Source organism: Microtus pennsylvanicus, chromosome 5 (assembly GCF_037038515.1).
Source record: "Microtus pennsylvanicus isolate mMicPen1 chromosome 5, mMicPen1.hap1, whole genome shotgun sequence".
Classification (NCBI taxonomy): Eukaryota; Metazoa; Chordata; class Mammalia; order Rodentia; family Cricetidae; genus Microtus; species Microtus pennsylvanicus.
Genome location: NC_134583.1, coordinates 138,957,095 through 138,976,618, shown reverse-complemented (window position 1 = coordinate 138,976,618; position 19,524 = coordinate 138,957,095). Strand labels below are relative to the sequence as shown.

General features: G+C 42.2%; 1 protein-coding gene and 1 non-coding gene across 3 annotated transcripts in view; one reads left to right on the top strand and one right to left on the bottom strand.

Annotated features, from left to right (window-relative positions):
* The window catches only part of Grk5 (G protein-coupled receptor kinase 5), a 206,795-nt gene that overhangs the window by 85,521 nt on the left and 101,750 nt on the right, over window positions 1-19,524 (bottom strand). The window lies entirely within an intron of this gene.
* On the top strand, window positions 6,781-6,909 carry LOC142851462 (small nucleolar RNA SNORA44). The gene has a single exon (XR_012910780.1). It is a non-coding gene; the product is annotated as a small nucleolar RNA SNORA44 (small nucleolar RNA).

Here is a 19,524-nt window from a genome sequence, read left to right as displayed (position 1 = left end):
ATAAAATAAAAATAAATAAATCTTTATTTTAAAAAATAAGATTTTTTTTGTGTGTGTATACTGGAAATCAAACCTGCGTCCTCTGGAAGAGCAGCCAGAGCTCTTAACAGCTGAACCATTTCTCTGGTCCCCCAAATAAATAAATCTTTCTTTAAAATTCCAAGATCTTCACTCAAGGACTCCCACCCACCTGGCACAAAGACCCCATTGGAGGCTATTCTAGCCTCCTCCCTGGGATGTGACACTTTGAACACCACAAGGCAGATCTACTCTGTCAGTCTAGACACCAGTAATGGATGCCACACAGGTGTCTCATATAAATCTTCAAGGGCCTTCTCTGCAAGGAGCCAAATAGACACTTTAATTATCAGAGGCAAAGAAAGTAAAATGCCTCATGCATTTTCATTTTTATCTCAGTAAAAGAGCACAATCAATTTGTCAGCATGCAGTACCACTTCTTGCGAAACACCAGTTATTTTAGACTAAAGCTTTCTAATCTATACAAGCACTGAATAGACGCAGGCAGAACCCCACACATGCTTCTCCTTGCCTCTTTCTGTTGGAAGAATCCCACATACCTCATGATTGTCTAGACCCCATAAGTTTCCTCACAGTTGATACTGCTCCCTAGTTCTGCTCCTTTCTTTCTCTTGACAGCCTTGAAAAGGATATTTAACTGATGGAAAACCTAAAAACAATCCTCCAGGGTGACATAACATGGACGATAACTGGGGGGGGGAAGTAATTGGGTTGATCAAAAATACAATTTGGCCAGACATGGTAGCACATGCCATTAATCCCAGTACTCGGGAGGCAGAGATAGGCATATCTCTATAAGGTTGAGGTCAGCCTAGTTTACAGAGCTAATTCTAGGACATCCAAGGCTACACAAAGAAACCTGGTCTCGACAAAGAGGTGTCCCAATAGACACAACCACTAGTCTCAAATATTTTACATTGGCATGATTTTTTTTATATTGACACAAAATTTAAGGTTATTTTTGTTACATAGTATATATGTTTTTATTCTTGTTTAAGGTATTATACCTTGAAGCTCCTTTTAAAAGATTTGTAAAGTTTTAGTATTTTAAACCTATTTAGGATAATAAATACAGGTTAATAATCATCTATAACTACCAAACTTAGAGTCATGTTAGGTATATTTTCAAGGTCATAAAGAGATATATTTTAGATAGGTAGGTAATCTACAAACACTTCAAAGACCTATAGAATATGGTATTTAAAATGTTTTAATGACATAAGGCTATTCATGACAGTGAGACACATCTGCTCCTGGCCAAATCAATTTATTAATAAAAAAAAAGATAATAGGCAAATAGGCAGTGAAGAATCTCCATATGGAGTTTTCTTTCTTTATGGCAAAAGCTAGGCATTTGAGCAAGAAACCACCCTTGCCTCAACTGCTGACAATATGCTATATGGGACTGTCAAACTTAGCCAAGATAAGGTAGGACAGTCCTTCAAAAATTCCTGTTTCACAGAAAAGTCTGTCGGATAGTCTATGCCTGTAGGCCAAAGATGGATGCTCCAACATTGCAGAAGAAACTTAGGTGACTGTCCAGAGAGTCAGTTGTTTCTGTTATTTCTTTTAGTTGTGGAAGTGGTTTGCACTGCACTTCCTGTTTACTCAGATAACAGTATATCCCCTCTGGGGTCTTTGACTGAGTTGAAGACTAAGCAGTTATAGCTGCAGTTTTACTTACCTATGATACAAAGTAAGCTAGGTACAACACTTTATGCCAAATACAAATGGATTAGACATTGTAATTCTCACCGGATACTTGCTCTTATTGTTTACAGTTTTACTTTGCTAGAGTTAAAACCTTTCCTTCTAGCTGGGTGGTGGTGGCACACACCTTTAATCCCAGCACTCAGGAGGCAGAGGCAGGTGCATCTTTGTGAGGTCAAGACCGGCCTGGTCTACGAGACCTAGTTCCAGGACAGGCTCAAAAGCTACAGAGAAACCCAGTCTCAAAAAAGAAAAAAGTAAACAAAAAAAAACCACACTTTTTTGTCTTATTTAGATAAAAATGTGAAATGTTGAGGAATAATCTTTTTTTATAATGTGAATATGTGTCACTATGATTAATTTAATAAAAAGCTGAATGCCAATAGCTAGGCAGGGTTTTGGGGGCAGAGAGAATGCTGGGAAGAAGGGTGGAGTCACAAAGAGTCAGAGACAGAGGAAGCAGGAAAGCAGTACAGAGTAAAGGTAATGAAGTCATGAGGCAGAAAGTAAATTAATAGAAATGGGTTAATTTAAGTTACAAGAGTTAGTTAGAAACAAGTCTAAGAAGATCTCCTTAGTAAATTAGCAGCATGGGAGGGAATGGGGAGAGTGGTAGGGGAGTGGGGAGGGGAAAGGGGGGAAGGAGAGGAGAACATGAGGGATCCAGAAGATTGAATTGGGTAAAGGACAGAGAGGGAGAGCAAGGAAAGAGATATCTTGAAAGAGAGAACCATTGTGGGGTTAGTGAGAAACCAGGCACTAGAAAAACTCCCAGGAAACCACAAAGAAGAATCAATCAATAGTAGATAGTGTACATAAATGGTTCCTCCCCTGTAATCAGATTGATGACTACGTTAATTGAGATCATAGAACCTTCACCCAGTAACTGATGGATGCAAATGCAGAGATCCACAGCTAAGCACTGCTCCAAACTCCTAGAGTCCATAAATTACAAGCAAAGGGGTCAAGACCATGGTGGAAATACTCACAGAAACAGCTGATTCAAGCTAGTAGGCACTCACTAACCCTGGAATAACAGCTGAGGAACCAGTATAAGACCAAACTAGGCCCTCTGAACGAGAGTGACAGTTGTGTGGCATGAGCAGTTGATGGGACCACTAGCGGTGGAACTAGAATTTATCCCTAGGGCATGAACTGGCTCTTTGGAGACCATTCCCTAAGAAGGGATACCTTACTCCGCTTAGATAAAGGAGCAAGAGCTTTGGTCCTGCCTCAAGTGATGTGACAGATTTTGTTGATTCCCCCATGGAAGGCCTCACCCTCTCTGAGGAGTGAATGGGGACTGGGGTGGGGTAGGGTGGAAAGAAAGTGGGAGGAGTGGGAGGACGAGAGGGAGAGGAAACTGGGTTTGGTATGTAGAATAAGATTGTTTTAAAAATTAAAAAAGAGAAAAGAAACAAGTCTAAGATATTGGCCAAGCTTTTATAATTAATAAGAAGTCTCCATGTGGCTATTTGGGAGCTGGCAGGTGAGACAGAAAAAGTCTGACTACAGAAGTGATGTGGGATTCCCCTCTGTATGCTGTGAATACCACTGGTTAATAAACTGTCTTGAGCCCGTGATAGGGTAGAGTAGAGCGAGACAGGGAAAACTAAACTGAATGCTGGAAGAAAGGAGGTGGACTCGGAGAAGCCATGCAGCCACCACCGGAGACAGACATGGCAGAACCTTGCCGGTAGGCCACAAACCTCATGGTAAAATATAAAATAATGGAAATGGGTTAAATTAAGATGTAAGAGTTAGCCAATAAGAAGTTAGAGCTAGTGGGCCAAACAGTGATTTAATTAATACAGTTTCTGTATGGTTATTTCGGTTCTGGGTGACTGGGATGAACAAGCAGCCTCCTACTACACAGAAGACTGTTCACCTCAACATGGTAGAAATGCTAGACATTTTTTTCCTTATAGAATACTACTTAGTTTTCCTTCCTGGAGGTATCCTAGGCCATCTTCATTAGAAGGACATTTGAGAGTTACAGTTTGAGGTTCTGAAGTCAACAGAACTACTTCTGGGGTATAGAATATAAATTAAATACCTTGGTTCTAAGAACCTAATTTTGTTTTCCCAAGAAGCCAGAATTGTGCAAGAGTGTCTCATCCTGGCTGTGTTCTCAAGGGCACAAGACACAATGCTGAGCTGGTCATCCAGGATCAACTTTAGTCACAAGTGACATCCTCAGAGGTACTAAATATGGGTGGTTTGGGAAATCTATCTGACTGTTTATTAATTCTCTATCATCTTTGACTTAGAACTTGGGTGGAGTGCTGGCCTATGCTCTCATAGCTGCCTTCTCCAGGATTAAAAGTAAAGTCCTGAACATGACAGGTCTTTGAGAGTAAAGGGGTAGATGAATTGATGGCGGTTGAAGCCTAAAGAATAAGAAGATAGATCTCAGTCTCTTACCCTCCTTTGACTTCCCTCAGTCTCCCTCAGCACTCCTTTCCGTTACTAGTCAGGTTAACCCACTGTGATTTGCAAAGCTTGAATCTATCCCTCATGTTGTATGAACCAAAAACTCTGTCCCAGGAACATCACCTTCATTACACAGAACACTGAAGAAATTGAAATGTTCTCAGCCTGTCCATTGCCTTCAACATCCTTATCCAGTCTGATGAGAAGAAGAGGAAGACACTGGGTGGAGAAGACAAGTGAATTTATTTCCAGGTGATATGTTGTCCCAACTCAGGTCATCTTTGTAAAATAAAATAATAAAATAATTCTCCATAGTAGCCCGGGTCAGAACAGTCAGAACAGTCCGGCCACAAATGGAATTACATCGCTAAGGGAAAGCGCCTCAATTTCTGTCCTTGATTTCCCCGTCCAGCTGGTATCCTATCCCCTTCCATACTAAGTCACAGAAGTGCTACGTGGTTGGGTACATCAACCTAAATTAGCTTTGCTAGGCTAGACAGAGACTCAAGGATCCTTTGCCCCATCCATGGGGAGAAGTCAGTTCCGGGAATAACAGCTCCAGTTCATCTGAGTTACTGACTAGTGGATAGCAGATGGAGCAGACCTGAAATTAACCAGATTCCCCTAAATGTAGACACAATCCTCATTCTAGTATGTGTGCATGCACACATAACTCCTTCAGAAAGCCTTAGATTACCTCAGTCCCACCTGTGGGCTCCTATAAAAAAATTCTCTAAATAACTTCTCTGATTACACCTCCTTGTACAATCACAGCATCCAAAACAGTGAAAGGGCACAGGATGTGTTAAGGACTAAAACTATGTCCTTCCCATCAAAGCTTTAATTCTCAATGTGATAATATTGGGAGATAATAAGACTTTGGGGAGGTGATTAACAGTATCTGAGGTCATCAGGATGCGGCCCTAATCTGTGGGCCTTGTGTTCTTATAAGAAGAGGAATTAACAATGGGAGTCAGAAGGAAGGTCATGTGAGGATACAGTAAGTCAGGAAGAGGCTTCACCAGAAACCATTCCTAAAGACACCCTGATGTTGGCCTTGCAATCTCTGGAGCAGTTAGACAGTAAGTTTCTGTTGATTAAGCTGCAAGAGGCATTTTGTTGGCGCAGCCCCAGCAGACTGACATGATGGTATATGGACAAGAGTGAGCTGTGAGACTTAGCTCTACCACGTACAGTAATGTTATGACCTCTGTTAAATCACTTGGCCTATTTCCAGGTCTGTAACAGGGCTTGCTAACGCTATCTCCCTTACGACTTCCTGAGAGAACTGTGGAGGAAGAGCTAGTGCAACTTCACATGGAACAGACAAAAGGGGGACGTGGGACTAATTGGCTAGGTTGTGTGGGAGGAGCATGAAGGCTGGGCAAGAGGTTGGCACAGTTCAGTCTTTGTTCTCACTTAAGACCTAGAACATGCCAGTCAAATCACAAGGTCAGGGCTGGCAAGATGGCACAGGGAGTAAAGGCACTTGTTGCCAAGCCAGATGACCCAAGCTTGATCCCCAGAATCTATAGGATAGAAGGAATTGACTCCACATGTTGTTCTCTGACCTCTTTATATAACACAGCAAGCACAAGAATTCAAACAGACATAAAATAAATAAGAGCCAGGAGTAACGGCATATGCTTTTAACCCCAGCTCTCGGGAGGTAAAGACAGGCAGATCTCTGTGGGTTCAAGCCCAGCCTGTTCTATATAGTAAGTTCCAGGACAGCCAGAGCTATATAGTGAGACCCTGTCTCAAATAAATAAATAAATAAATAAATGCTTGATAAAAGAAAAGGCCAAGGTCACAAGTCAGAACAGTACCCCAGGCGAAAGAGAATGGGCTACTGTTCCTATGACAACAGTCAAATGTTGAGATAAGCAGAGCACGTCAGTCACAGTCAGATATGTGTGCTCAAGGAGGGCCTCAAAATACTGTTCCTGCCCTCACCCACCATGACTTAGAGACTCACTGTTCTGTAGGTACTCACACCAAGAGGTATTGTGGAATAATCTTTTTGCACACTGTGAAGATATGTCTTTGCCAAGGCACATTCTGATTGGTTTAATAAAGAGATGAATGGCCAATAGCTAGGCAGGAAGAGGCTAGGCAAGACTTCTGGGCAGAGAGAGAAGAGAAGATGAATGTGGACAACACAGAGGGAAAACAGAATGTGCAAGATGGAAAAGAGGTAAAAAGTCACGAGGAGAAATAGATTGATATAAATGGGTTAATTTAATTTATAAGAGCTAGTGGGATAAGTTTAAGCTACAGGCAAAGCTTTCATAATAATAAGTCTCCGTGTAGTTTTTTATGAGCTAATGACCCAAAGAAAACTGATTACAAAGAGGTCCTTTGTACAAAAAGGGAAAATAATCAATTCTTGGGAAAAAGTATCCAAGACAGTACTAGTTTTTCTTGATAAAAGTCATTTAAAGAGCCAGGCATGGTGGTGCACACCTATAATCTTAACCATTTGAAAGGCAGAGGCAGGAGGATCACTGCCAAGTCCAAGTCAGCCTAGTGTATATAGCAATTTCTAGGTTAGACAGTGTTACATAGTAAGAATCTGTCTTCACAAATAAATAAAAGCAGCATTTTTCCAAGCGAATAGCTGGCTGTAGCTATAGAATCTCCAACTACATGCCTGAATAACTGGAGAAAATTTGACAGCCCAGATCAAAACAGTGATTGCAACTGCCACTTGTTTTACCTATACAGGTAGGGACTGGGGCTTCCCCCTAAGACACGTGTTTCGTCCCTGGGAATGAAAAACTTTGCTTCTGCGGGTAAAACTCAAGGTTCTTTGAAGAGTCTGAGGAGTCAGGCTGTCTGATTCTGCTCATTAAACTAAGAGCTATGTGACCAGTAAAGGGACCATCGTCTATGATTTGGTTTACAGTTGGAAAAACATGAGAAGGAAGAACATGGGCAGACAAGAGGGCCGTTCTGCAAGCAGAAGTTTTTGCTAATGCTTTATGACTTACACACATTTAAAAGGATCAATAAAAACTTAGAAAAAACAAATAAAATACAACTAAGAAAAAAACAGGTATATCTGGGTTCAGAGTTTAAGAAGAGATATAGTCCAAAAATACGGAAGTGGACAAGTGAGGCAGCTGGTCACAAAGAGAGATGAATGCTGGTACTCAACTCTGTCCTTACAGAGACCCTAGCACATGGCATGGTGTTACCCAAATCAGAGCAGCCCTTCCATCCTCTCTGGAAATAACCTCACAAACATGCTCAGAGTTGTGTTTCCTAGAGGATTCTAAATGCAGTTGACAATGAAAAATAATCACAAGAGCCATCTGTGGTGATACCCAGTGTTCAATAAGAACTACTCTGAGGCCTCTCCTCTGGGTGTGATGGACAAGCTTTCCCTAGAGGGCCAGGATTGATCAACAGACGCTGTCCAGCCTGGCTCAGGCAAAGGTCTTGGTATTTCATCCAAAATCTAGTGTTGCCCATCCATTCTCGCACAGTTGGTTAATGGTTACCTGGACTTAGATCTCTGCAATATGGCCAAGGCAACAAGACTCCAAACTGATGCCTTCCCTAAGGCTAAAGGATTTTGGAGGCAGCCAGCAAAGCAGGCAAGATTAGTAGCCACACCCTGTCTAAGTATCTCCCTGACTTTAAGTGCCAAATTGCACAGCCAGACACTGTTGTGAGATACCTTGATAATGGGTATCTCAGCCTCTGACTCCCAAGGGACAAATCTGCAGACTTGACATAGGTCCTCTTGTACTGAATTAGATCCAGCTCAATGAAATATGCCCAGGAAATAAATCAATAGCTTCCACAGCAGAGGACACAGACCACATCGTCTTCTTTTGGGCAATTTATCTTTGGAGTATAAACAGAGCTAACCAGTATTTATGGTCAAATAACTATGTCTTACCCAGTCCTGCTCTGCCATTTAAAATGGGAAAACACCACTTCTAGATCAGTCTCTGACCTGTGAGAGGGTGATGGGTCTGGCATCACTTTACCACATGGACTGAAGGCTCTATGTGGCCTTGGTCCCTTCATACCTGACTGGCCATGTGGAATTTTTCCTTCCCTAGCCTGGGCCTCACCTACATGCTATTCTTGGATGGGCATGGTTGCTTTCTGTTATCTCTGACAGTGAGGAACCCACCAGATAGCTCAGCATTTGTAGGTGACTTAAGAGAAGCTTGGCGGAGAAAATTTTGGTAAAGTAACCTTTTGTCAACCTTCAGAAGAGTTTCTGTATGAGAAGGTAAATATCCCTACAGGCTCTGCTGTAGACCTGACCAGAAGTTCCATACTTTTTAACGTTTACTTGCTTGTTTCTTATATATTTTGATGGGAGAGGGGTGCAGGTGCCATAGCATATGTGTGAAGGTTAAAGGATAACTTGTAGGGGCCCTTAACCTGCTGAGCCATCTTACCAGTCCTCACTTGTCATTCTATGTGTCATGTTATTTTTATTTTCAAACATCTCAGCTGCATTATAACACATTTCAGTTTATTTATTTTAATGCAATTTACACTTTCCTAATTTTTCCATATACTAATATAAATCCTCTATTTAACGTGTTTTTACTTCAATTTGTTAAATTTTCATTTTGAAAATTGAGTTATTTTTATTCAAATACACTTCATTCTTTGTTAATACTTTCTCAGTTTTTCAAGTCTCTCTAACATTTCTTTTAATTTTTTTCATTTGTGTGTGTGTCTGTCTGTCTGTCTATCTGTCTGCACTGATATGTACACATGAGTACAGCACCACTGAAGGCCAGAGAAAGTGTTGGATCACCCGGAACTGGAGTAACTGGTTGTTAAGAACCACCTGACATGGATGCCAGGAATCAAAATTGGATCCTCTGAAACATTATTCACTCTTAACCATTGATCCATCTCTAACCCTCTCTTACACTTGTGTGTGTGTGTGTGTGTGTTCTTTAAGAAGGGATGTCCCCTCCCTTTGGATCTGACTAGGGGTTCATCACTACTCCAACTAACAGAACATGGTAAATGTGATTCCTGTGACGTCAGAGGCTAAGCCACAAAGCAGGTCTAGTTTTTGTCTCTTGGAATGCTCCTTTGTAATCAACAACCATGTTGTAGGGGAACCCTAGGACACATGGCAAAATATAGAAGGTCTACCAACAATCAGACATGCAAGTCAATTAGACTTTCAGTTTTTGGCTACATAATCTTAAAACTGAGATTTCAAACACTATGTAGGGAAAATTAAATATTTGGACTATATGTTTGAACTCCCAACCCACAGACTCTGCAAAGACAAATGGCTGTTTTATATCTTCCCATCATGTAGATTACTAACTGGAAGCTGGAATGTTCCCTAACATATCTACAGTACATAACTTAGGTCTGGCAGATAGTGTTGTTTAATAAATACTGTACTGGTTGGTTTTGTGTGTCAACTTTACACAAGCTAGATTCATCAGAGAGGAAGGAGCCTCAGTTGAGGAAGTGCTTCCATGAGAAACAGCTGTAAGACATTTTCTCAATTAGTGATCAATACGGAAGGGCCCAGCCCAGGTGGTGCCAGTCCTAGACTGGTGGTTCTATAACAAAGCAGGCTGAGCAAGCCAGAGAAATTAAGCCAATAAACAGCACCCCTCCATGGCCTCTGCATCAGCTCTTGCCTCCAGGACCCATCACTGTCTGAGTTTATCTCCTTGACTTCCTTCAGTGATGAACAGCAATGTGGAAGTGTTAGACAAACAAACCCTTTCCTCCCCAACTTCCTCTTTGGTCATGGAGTTTCATTGTAGCTATAGAAACTCTAACCAAGACAAATACTGTTGGCTTTGTGAAGTATATTAGTAACGTATTATTCTACTCTACTCAATAGCTCCCTCTTCAAAAAAAGTCCTGTGACCATCTCAAGACAATCTCAGTCCATGGCTAAACAAAGGATCATTCTGCCCTCCCGGCTCCTCAGAAAGTTAGGGGATTGGTCAACCCTGCTTCCTGGCCTCAGGGATCCACCCTCAGTGAAAACAAGTGACTCCTATCTCCGTCTTCCAACCTAATACTGTTCTTGACTGGGTGGCTGCCATTTTGTTTTCTCATAAACCAGGTATTTCTAAGGCAGTGGCTCTCCAACTGTGGGTCACAATCCCAAGGTCAAACAACCCTTTCTCAAGGATCACCTAAGACCATCTGCCTATCGGGTATTTGTATTACAATAACAGTAGCAAAATTACAGTTATGAAGTAGCAACAAAATAATTTTATGGTTGGGGTCACCATAACATAAGAAACTGTATTAAGGGGTCATAGCATTAGGAAGGTTGAGAACCACTATTCTAGGACAAAAGTAATGTGAAGGAAAGAACATTAGTACCATTAATCTAAAACTAATGCTAAACAGAGATTCCACTGCTAGAAATAGATATTCCCTGACAAGAACAGGTAACATAATACCCCAGCATCCACGAATCTCTAAGAAACTAAGGTTGTCTGATCAGAGTGCCCCAGAGATCTATCTGCCTGTGTCTGCCTTTCTGATGCTGGGACTATACATGTGCCATCACACCCAGCTTTTATACATGGGTTTTGGGATGAACTCAAGTCCTTACGCTTGTGCAACAAACATTTTACAAGCTGTGCTATCTCCCCAGTTCCCGCTGACTGCTTTCTGAAGTGTGTCACACCTCCCTCACCCTATCACCACCTAACCTTCACTGCCAGGAGCCAGGCGGGATCTGCTAAATCCAACATAAAGGTGGGCTGACCACAAGAAAGTTAAGGTGTGAGAGGTCCTTCTGTCTATGTGTTGCTTTTATTGGTTAATGAATAAAGAAGCTGCCTTGGCCTGTTGATAGGGCAGAACTTAGGTAGGTGGGGAAAGCTGGACTGAATGCTGGGAGAAGGCAGGCAGAGATAGAGACACCATGGGGCCAATGTCAGAGTAAGACATGCTGAAACTATAGCAGGTAAGCCACTGCCACGTGGTGAAACACAGATTAATAGAGATGGGTTAAAATAAGATGTAAGAGTTAACCAATAAGAAGCTAGAATTAATGGGCTAAGCAGTGATTTAATTAATACAGTTCCTGTGAGATTATTTTGGGTATAAGCTAGTCAGGCGGCCAGGACGAACAAGCGGGCCCTCCTCCTACAACAGACTTTCTATTTCTAAAGCAGAACATCAACAGATGCCAAAGGGAGGCTCTGCAGGACCTGTCTTAATGGTAAACGAACCTGCTGTAATTAATGTATTAATAGCATTTGACTAATGCCAAGAAATCTCTCCAGCCTCCTTACCAAAATGCCCTGAGGTAATCACAGAACAAAGAGCACAGGAGGAGACTACCTGTGTGTGACTCCCACCCACTACTCCCTTCAGGAGCTTCTTCCCAAGCTTCCCCTAGCATTCTTCCCACAGATCAATATCCTGACTCCCTCCAAGTAGAAAGAGCTCATTTCAGACCCCCGTGAAAATGAGCATTTCTTCATTATAGGAAAGGCTTTCTAGGAGCAATCTTTGATACATGGACTAGTCAGTCCCCAGAACAAGGCTGACAGTTCTGAGGATCAGTTGATTTTAAGAACTCTCTGGCCAGGCAGTGATGATACATGCCTTTGATCATAGAGGCAGAGGCTGGTGTATCTCTGAATTCGAGGACACTCAGGGCTACACGGAGGAACTCTGTCATGAGGTAGAAAAAAGAACCCTCTGAACTTGGCAATGCTGGCAGCTAGTCAGCATGCACTCCTGAGGGATGGGAAGCACAGAGTGAAACCTGGCCTCAGTACATGAGGAGAGGAAGAAAGAAGATGGTCTGCCAAGGTCCCACACTTGCCTTGGGTTTCACAGGGTACCCTCACACTCAAGACAGGGTTCTATGAGACTAAGTGGCAGCTGGCCCAGGGTGGGGGTGAGAGGCTGGCTCTAAGCCCTGGTTGTGTTACTCTAGAGGGTGGCATCTGGGAAACAGAACTGATTTTGATCCAAGAGTGTCTCTGGTCTTTTCAGGGGGCTGAGGATGGTGGGCTATAGCTATATGCCCTAGTTAAACACAAAAACCCACCTAAAGAAACAAAAACAGGCACATGAGTGTAGAGGCCCAAAAATGTAAGCCTATTCCAACTTTTCTGAAGGTCAGAGAGTTTTCGCTTGTTCAAAGTTGTTGACAACACTGTGGCCACACACCCTGACCTAGGGTGTAGTTACTTGGTGTTTTGGACATTAAGATGGCCCACAGAGGTGTATCCTCTCCACCCTGACCAAAGGTCAGAGAATTCAATCATATTTCTGCTCCTTTTTTGAATTAGGAGGTTTGACCTAGGAAATTGCTGCCTTCAGGATACTTGGTCAAGGGGGGGGGGGGGGAGTTCACTGCCTAAACAACAGAATGCTTTCTCAAGATCAATGATGTCTCAAGTATTGGGGAAAGTAACTGTTCTGGTTGTCCTTTGTATCCTGTTACAGCAGTCTTTTTCCTTCTTTCTCCTTTTTGTATTGGGGTAAAAAAGCATATGGAAAATTAAACAGGGGCAAACTCAGAAGTCAGAAGAATCCAGCATTCAGTATTAGCTGAGTTGCCTTCCGTTACTATCCTATGTCTCTGTGATTCTTTCTTATCTCTGTAATCCTCACACTCCTATTGTTGGACATACAAGCCCACTGAAGCTGGGATCATGGCAGTAGTCACCCCCAAAACATGTCTCCCAACATATGGCAGCCCAACGTGGTGGCTCACAACACACGAGCTCAATGGAGCCAGCCCTAGTTCCCAGGCAACGTTTTCTCTCCACCTAACTGCTGAGTCCTTCAGTAACCACTCCACAAAAAGCACTTTACGGACAGGACTTTTGTTTTCCACACTCACATTCCTGTGTGGACAGACACCCTAACAATCAAGTGGCCAGTGAACTGAAAAGATGGGTGATCAACTTCCAGAAAAACTCTCACAGTGGTTGTGTGTTGAAAGAACTATGAAGGTACCCTCTTTATTTTTTTCCTTTTTGATACTTCCTTAAAACAATGTGGTGGCTGGAGCTGAAACAGCCAAGTCAGACCAGGAGACATGCTATAGAGCAGAGACAAAGGCGCCTGGCTTCCCACTAACACAGAAGAGTGCAGCAGAATAATCCTCTTGTACACTGTACAGATTTGTCACTTGAACTGATTTAATAAAACACTGGTTTGCCAGTAGCCAGGCAGGAAGTATAGGTGGTGTGACCAAATAAGGATAATGAGAAGAAGTGCAGAGTCAGGTGTTGCGGGAGGTCCTCCCACTCCTCCAGCCTATAGCCGCTGAGATACCAGCCCATTGGGGCGTGGTCTCTCTCCCTTTAAAAAAGCAGCCACTTCCCTCTCCTCTCTCTCTTTACTTCCTGCTCCGCCGGTGACTAGACTCCCTTACTGGTTGCATAGAGGGCTGTTGTCTGGGACGGTGATCTGTAAGTTTTTTTCCCCTTTAAATAAATACCACCCTATTAATCATAATTCCAAACTGGTGTGGCATTGTTTATGACTTACGCCTTCAGTCAGGAGTCGCCACCCAGAAGCAGGGGGAGCAGGAGATGAATGTGCAATCTAATAAAGGTACTGTCACATGGCAGAGTATAAATAAGGAATATGGGTTAACTTAAAATGTAAGAGCTAGTTAATAAGCCTAAGCTATTGGCTGAGCATTTTGTAATTGAAATATGCTTCTGAATGGTTATTTGTGAACAGGTGGGCAGGAAAAAACATCCAATTGAATTTCCACATAAGACCCAACAAAGCTTAAAAAAGCAATTCTAAACACACAAAAATGGAGTCAAATTCAACTTCTTAGTAACTGCTGCTGTGGGATAATGCTCTTGTACCCTGTAAATATTTGCCACTCATATTGCTTTAATAAAATGCTGATTGGCCAGCAGCCAGGCAGGAAGTATAGGTGAGGTGACCAGACTAAGAGAATTCTGTAATGACAAAAGGCTAAGTCTGTAGTCACCATCCATACAGAGAAGTAAGATGAGAATGCCTCGCTGATAAAAGGTACCAAGACACATGGCTAACACAGACAAGAAATAGGTTAATTTAAGTTGTAAAAGCTACTTAATAATAAGCCTGTGCTAATAGGCCAAACAGTTTGTACTTAATATAGTTTCTATGTGTTTCTTTGGGACTGAATGGCTATGAGACCAGGCAGGACAGAAACTCTGTCAACAAACTGCTTTTTCTCCAGGGGGCTCTGTTTGCTGACAGTGAGCAGAAGCACAGCTCCTTTAAGAGACACAGCTTCCTGACTCAGCATTAGTGGCAACAACTGGGTGGCTCTTCTAAGAGGCCCTGCTACCAAACTCTTAAATGGGGTTTATAAGCAGCAGGTGGCACACATACAAGACCCACAGAAAAATGACTGCTGAAGTTGCCTAAAGAAGGGTCCCTGCTTCATGAAAGAGTCTGCCAGGCATTCTGCAGGACACAGAAGAAAGTGACTAACAAACTGCAATATAGGTGAAACTGTCTTTGAAATTTCCTGATTCATGGAAAAGTTTGCTGGATACTATGGGCCTGTAGGCTAAAGATGGATGCCCCAATGGTACAGAAGCAACTGTCCAGGCAGCGAGATGTCTCTGTCAATTCTAGAGTTTTGGAAGTTGCTTACAATGCACTTCCTTTTAACTTAGGTAATATTATATCCTTCTGGGGTCTTTGAGGAGTTGAAGAATAGATAGTTATAATTATAATTTTCCTTAGCTATGATAAAAGATAAAGTAGATATTAATATTATAATTGTAATTCCTGCTTGATACCTATTTTGTTATTATGTAATTTTACTATGTTAAAGTTAAGTCGTCTTTTTTATTTAAAGAGAAAAGGAGAAATGGTATGGGAAGTCCTTCTGTTTATTGCTGCTTTTATTGGATAATAACGAAGCTGCTTTCCGCCAATGGCTTATCAAAGTAAAGCCAGACTGAAAGAGATACAGAGAGAGAGTAGGCAGAGTCAAAGAGAAGCCATGTAGCCGCCCACAGGAGAAAGAGCACTGAAACCTTGCTGGTAAGCCACAGCCACATGTCGATATATAGAAATGGGTTAATTTAAGATATAAGAGTTAGCCAAACACGCGGTTTTGATCCTACGCAATGTGCTGGCTTGGTGGGAGCCTAGCCAGTCTGGATGTTCACCTTCCTAGATATGGACGGAGGGGGGAGGACCTAGGACTTACCACAGGGCAGGGAACCCTGACTGCTCTTTGGACTGGAGAGGGAGGGGGAGAGGAGTGGGGGAAAGGAGAGAGGGGTGGGAGGAGGGGGAGAAGAGTGGGAGGAGGGGGAGAAGAGTGGGAGGAGGGGGAGGGAAATGGGAGGCTGGGAGGAGGTGGAAATTTGTTTTTTTTTCTTTTCTTTATTCTCCTTTTATCAATAAAAAAAATAAAAGAGTTAGCCAAAAATACACTTAAGCAATTGGCCAAACAGTACTGCAAATAATATAGTTCTCGTGTGGTAATTTCAGGGGTCTGAACAGCTGGGAACAAACGAACAGCTTCTGACTACAGTCACCAGCCAGATGCAGAGGGAACAGGAGATGAACTTACCATGTTAATAAAGATACTTCCATGTGGCAGAGTGTAAGTAAGGAATATGGATTAACTTTAAATATAAGAGCTAGTTAGTAAGAATCCTGGGCTATTGACCAAGCATTTATAATGCCTATTCAGCCTCTAAGAGGTTATTTGGGAACTTATTCCAACAAAGCCACACCTACCAATAATAGTGCTACTCCCTTTGGGGGTCATTTTATTTCAAACCATCACATGTCTACATTCAGATAACATTCTATGTTAGCCTCAATAAACCCTCACTACACCCTACCATTTACCCACAGTCACTTCACCCAAGAAGCTTGCCAGGAGTATATTCTAGGACAGAAAGAATCAATTCTTTCTTTGTGGCATGGTGGTTAAGAGTTTAGAATCAGGAAATAAGCTGGTCCGACTTCCATCCAAGTTCTCTCAGGTAATAATCACATGACACCAGGAAAATCATGTCACATCTATGAGCCTCAGTTTCCTCAACTCAGCTCACAGTAGGGATGGTCCAAGACCTCTTGACGATTAGATGATAACACAAGTGAAGATCCTACCTACATGAGACATACTTGAACATCTTTTACAGATATCAATCACACATGAGCCACCTTCAAAGTCAAAATATACAACTGTGACAACCATCACACTATGGTCATGTCCTACATTGAAAGATGCTAGTAATGACACACAAGGTGGTCCCATAGGATCACACTGCCAAATAACAAGCTAATCTTCTCAGTTTGTGAGAGCAAACTCTTTGTTCGCACTATGAGGAGAGGCTGACTTAAGAACTTGTCTCTTGTTAAACCGTCTGAAAGGGTTCTGACTTGGTATCTTTCTTTATTTTGGATTTTAACGAAGACCCCTTCATACCTATCAACTTAGCCTTTCTCAGCTGTAACATATATGCTGTAGTTGTGATTTCCTTTCTTATAGCGTACATTAAAACAAATGGATAATATATTCAGTCACTGCCAAACCACCCAAAATCATTGCCACCCCTATAGTTCTGACATGGGCACTGAGTAGGAAACTGCAAGTTTCATCACTTATCTCTGTGAATATCCTTGACTCGAGAACACAAGAACACTAAACATCTGCCTAGTTACTGCTTGAATGTTCTTGCCCAGCCAAATTATAGACCTGGACAGAAGACCCAGCCAAATTCCTTCCAGACTGCCCAAATTCTTCCACTAGGCCTGATGCATGCTCTAATCAAAAATTACACGCTAAGAGTCTGGAGATAGTTCAATCCCAAAAACTCATGCTGAAAAAATTTTTTAAAAAAATGCTGAATGTGGGTGGCATATATTTGTGATCTCAAAACTAGGGAGGTAGAGACAGGAGGATCAATGCAGCTCACTGATCAACTGACCTAGCCTGAACCATGAATTTCAAGCTAGTGAGAGGTCCTGACCTAAAAAAATAAAAATAAAAAAAGAAGAGCTCCTGAGGTTCCTAAGCATGTCCCCTGGCCTCCACATCTATATCAGTGTGCATATGTGAATATACAAACACATACACACACAAAATTACATGCTAGAAGTGAGCTGTCTATGGAGGAATCTGCAATTGTTCCTACAAATGCATCTGTGAAACCCAAACGGCTTTTGCTGTGGTGAGATTTGATTCATTTCATGGTTTCCTGGCAAAGCCAGTGAAACCCAGCAGGGACTTCACAAAACAAGCATTCTTTTTCAGCCAAACAAAGAAAACCTTCAGAAAGCACTCTGCACCACATGGGCAGCTAAAAATGTTTGTTGGCAGGATTTCCATCAGGTAGCATGTTCCTTACGTAGAGTTGCAGTGACTCTGGCTCAAATAAAATGTAATCTGTGACGAGGATACTGTGGCCAGCTTCTGTGTCAGAGTCACTTTTGAGCAATGGAATCATTTCGATGGAAAATTATGGGCTTGGTCCATTAAGAAGCAACAGTGTAAAATGGTTTTTGGCATTTATTACATGTTTGATTTGGCAAATTCATACCAGCTCAGACAAGAAAGCAACTCACTTCTAGCACCACCTCATCTTCCTGTGTCCAAATGTAGGCTTGAAGAAATGAGTCAGGTGTGCTAGGAAGTGCTAGGAAGCAGAGAATTGGAGACCTACATGCAAATGGAGCCTGACCTGGGCAGGAGACCCACCAGGCAGCAAAAAAAATCAGCTTGCCTGGATTAGCAAATCTCAGGTTAAAACTGACAGTGATCTGAGAAGCAACTGGGACCTGGGAACAACCAGGCAGGGCCCGTAAGTGGGCAACTGAGGCAAAATTTCAGAGCCTCATTTGTAAAAACAAGAATGAAAAGATCACCTGCTGGTCTCAATAGTTAAGTGTGACTAAGTGGTCAATTATTTGCACAGCAAGGATCTTATAAGATCCAAGGAAACAGCTAGGAGGGTTCCTTGACTTTTTCTGCCAAGCAGTCTCTGCCACCCTGGGAAAGTTTATGTCCTAGGAGGAAAGGCCTTTTTTAATGAGTACCGCTGGGCCTCCCTGTCCAGCAAGGTAGGGTGTAAAAGAGCGCAGAGTGATCTAGCTGAAGATAAAGAGTTAGAAAGCAGAAACTATAAATATTTGGAAAATATCCAAGCCTGTTTAACCCATGGCCTATGGGATTGATAGAAAACACTATCATATAAAAAATGCCAAAAGATTGGTTCTCCCAGGCCCTCTACAATGCCCCACTGCCCTCCCTTGCTGATCTTCTAGGTTATGAGTCATTTCTCCTCAGATATGTGCAAGTGGAAGGATCCAAAACAGCCAGCAACTCTTCAGCACAGCCAGTATAGTTGCGGCCATATGCATGCAAACATGTGTGCACAAACACACAGTCACACACATAAAACACACATAGAGACACACAGAGAAAGAGACACATACACACACACTGGCATTTATGTGTCAAAATGGCATACCACATAATATTCACTGGGAAAGCATGAATAAAGCTGAGGAGGCCAATCTGTTTCATATCACTCTACAGACTCTTCTAGAAGAGAGAGAATAACATATAACACAAACCAGCCCCCAGTGCAGAGTAGTCATCCAAACTGGTTTGAGACATAACCAGACAGAGTGTGGATAGAAGATGCAGGAAAGGAACCACAGGCATAGGACTTATGTATGCCAGGAGCCTCCACTTTGACATCTTTGAGAAGTCAAAACTTCCCGAATATAAAGACAGTAAGAAACAGAAGAAAAGAAAAGGGGGGTGCAGCTACAGGCTGGAGACATAGTTCAGCAGTTAGGTATTTGTTGTGAAAGCATAAGAACTGTGCTCTGGGATAATGCATTTGTACACTGTAAAGATTTGTCACTCGTATTGGTTTAATAAAATGCTGATTGGCCAATAGCCAGGCAAGAAGTATAGGTGGGACAACTAACTAAGAGAATTCTGGGAAGAGGAAAGGCAGAGACACAGCCGACATGCAGAAGCAGAGGAAGCGAGATGAAAATATCTTACTAAGAAAAGGTACCAAGCCACATGGCTAAACATAGATAAGAATTATTGTTTGATTTAAGTTGTAAGAGCTACTTGATAATAAGCCTGAGGTGACAGGCCAACCAGTTTATAATCAATATACGCCTCTGTTTCTTTGGGACTCAATGGCTATGACAAGCAGGACAGAAACTTCTGTCTAAAAAACTGGAATTCAGATTCCTGTATTGGCAGAGGCTGCTTGTTAATGTCCCAGCAGCCCAGACCCAAAATAACTACATACAAACTGTATTAATTACAACACTTCTTGGCCAATCACTTAAGCGTATTGCTAGCTAGCTCTTGTATCTTAAATTAACCCA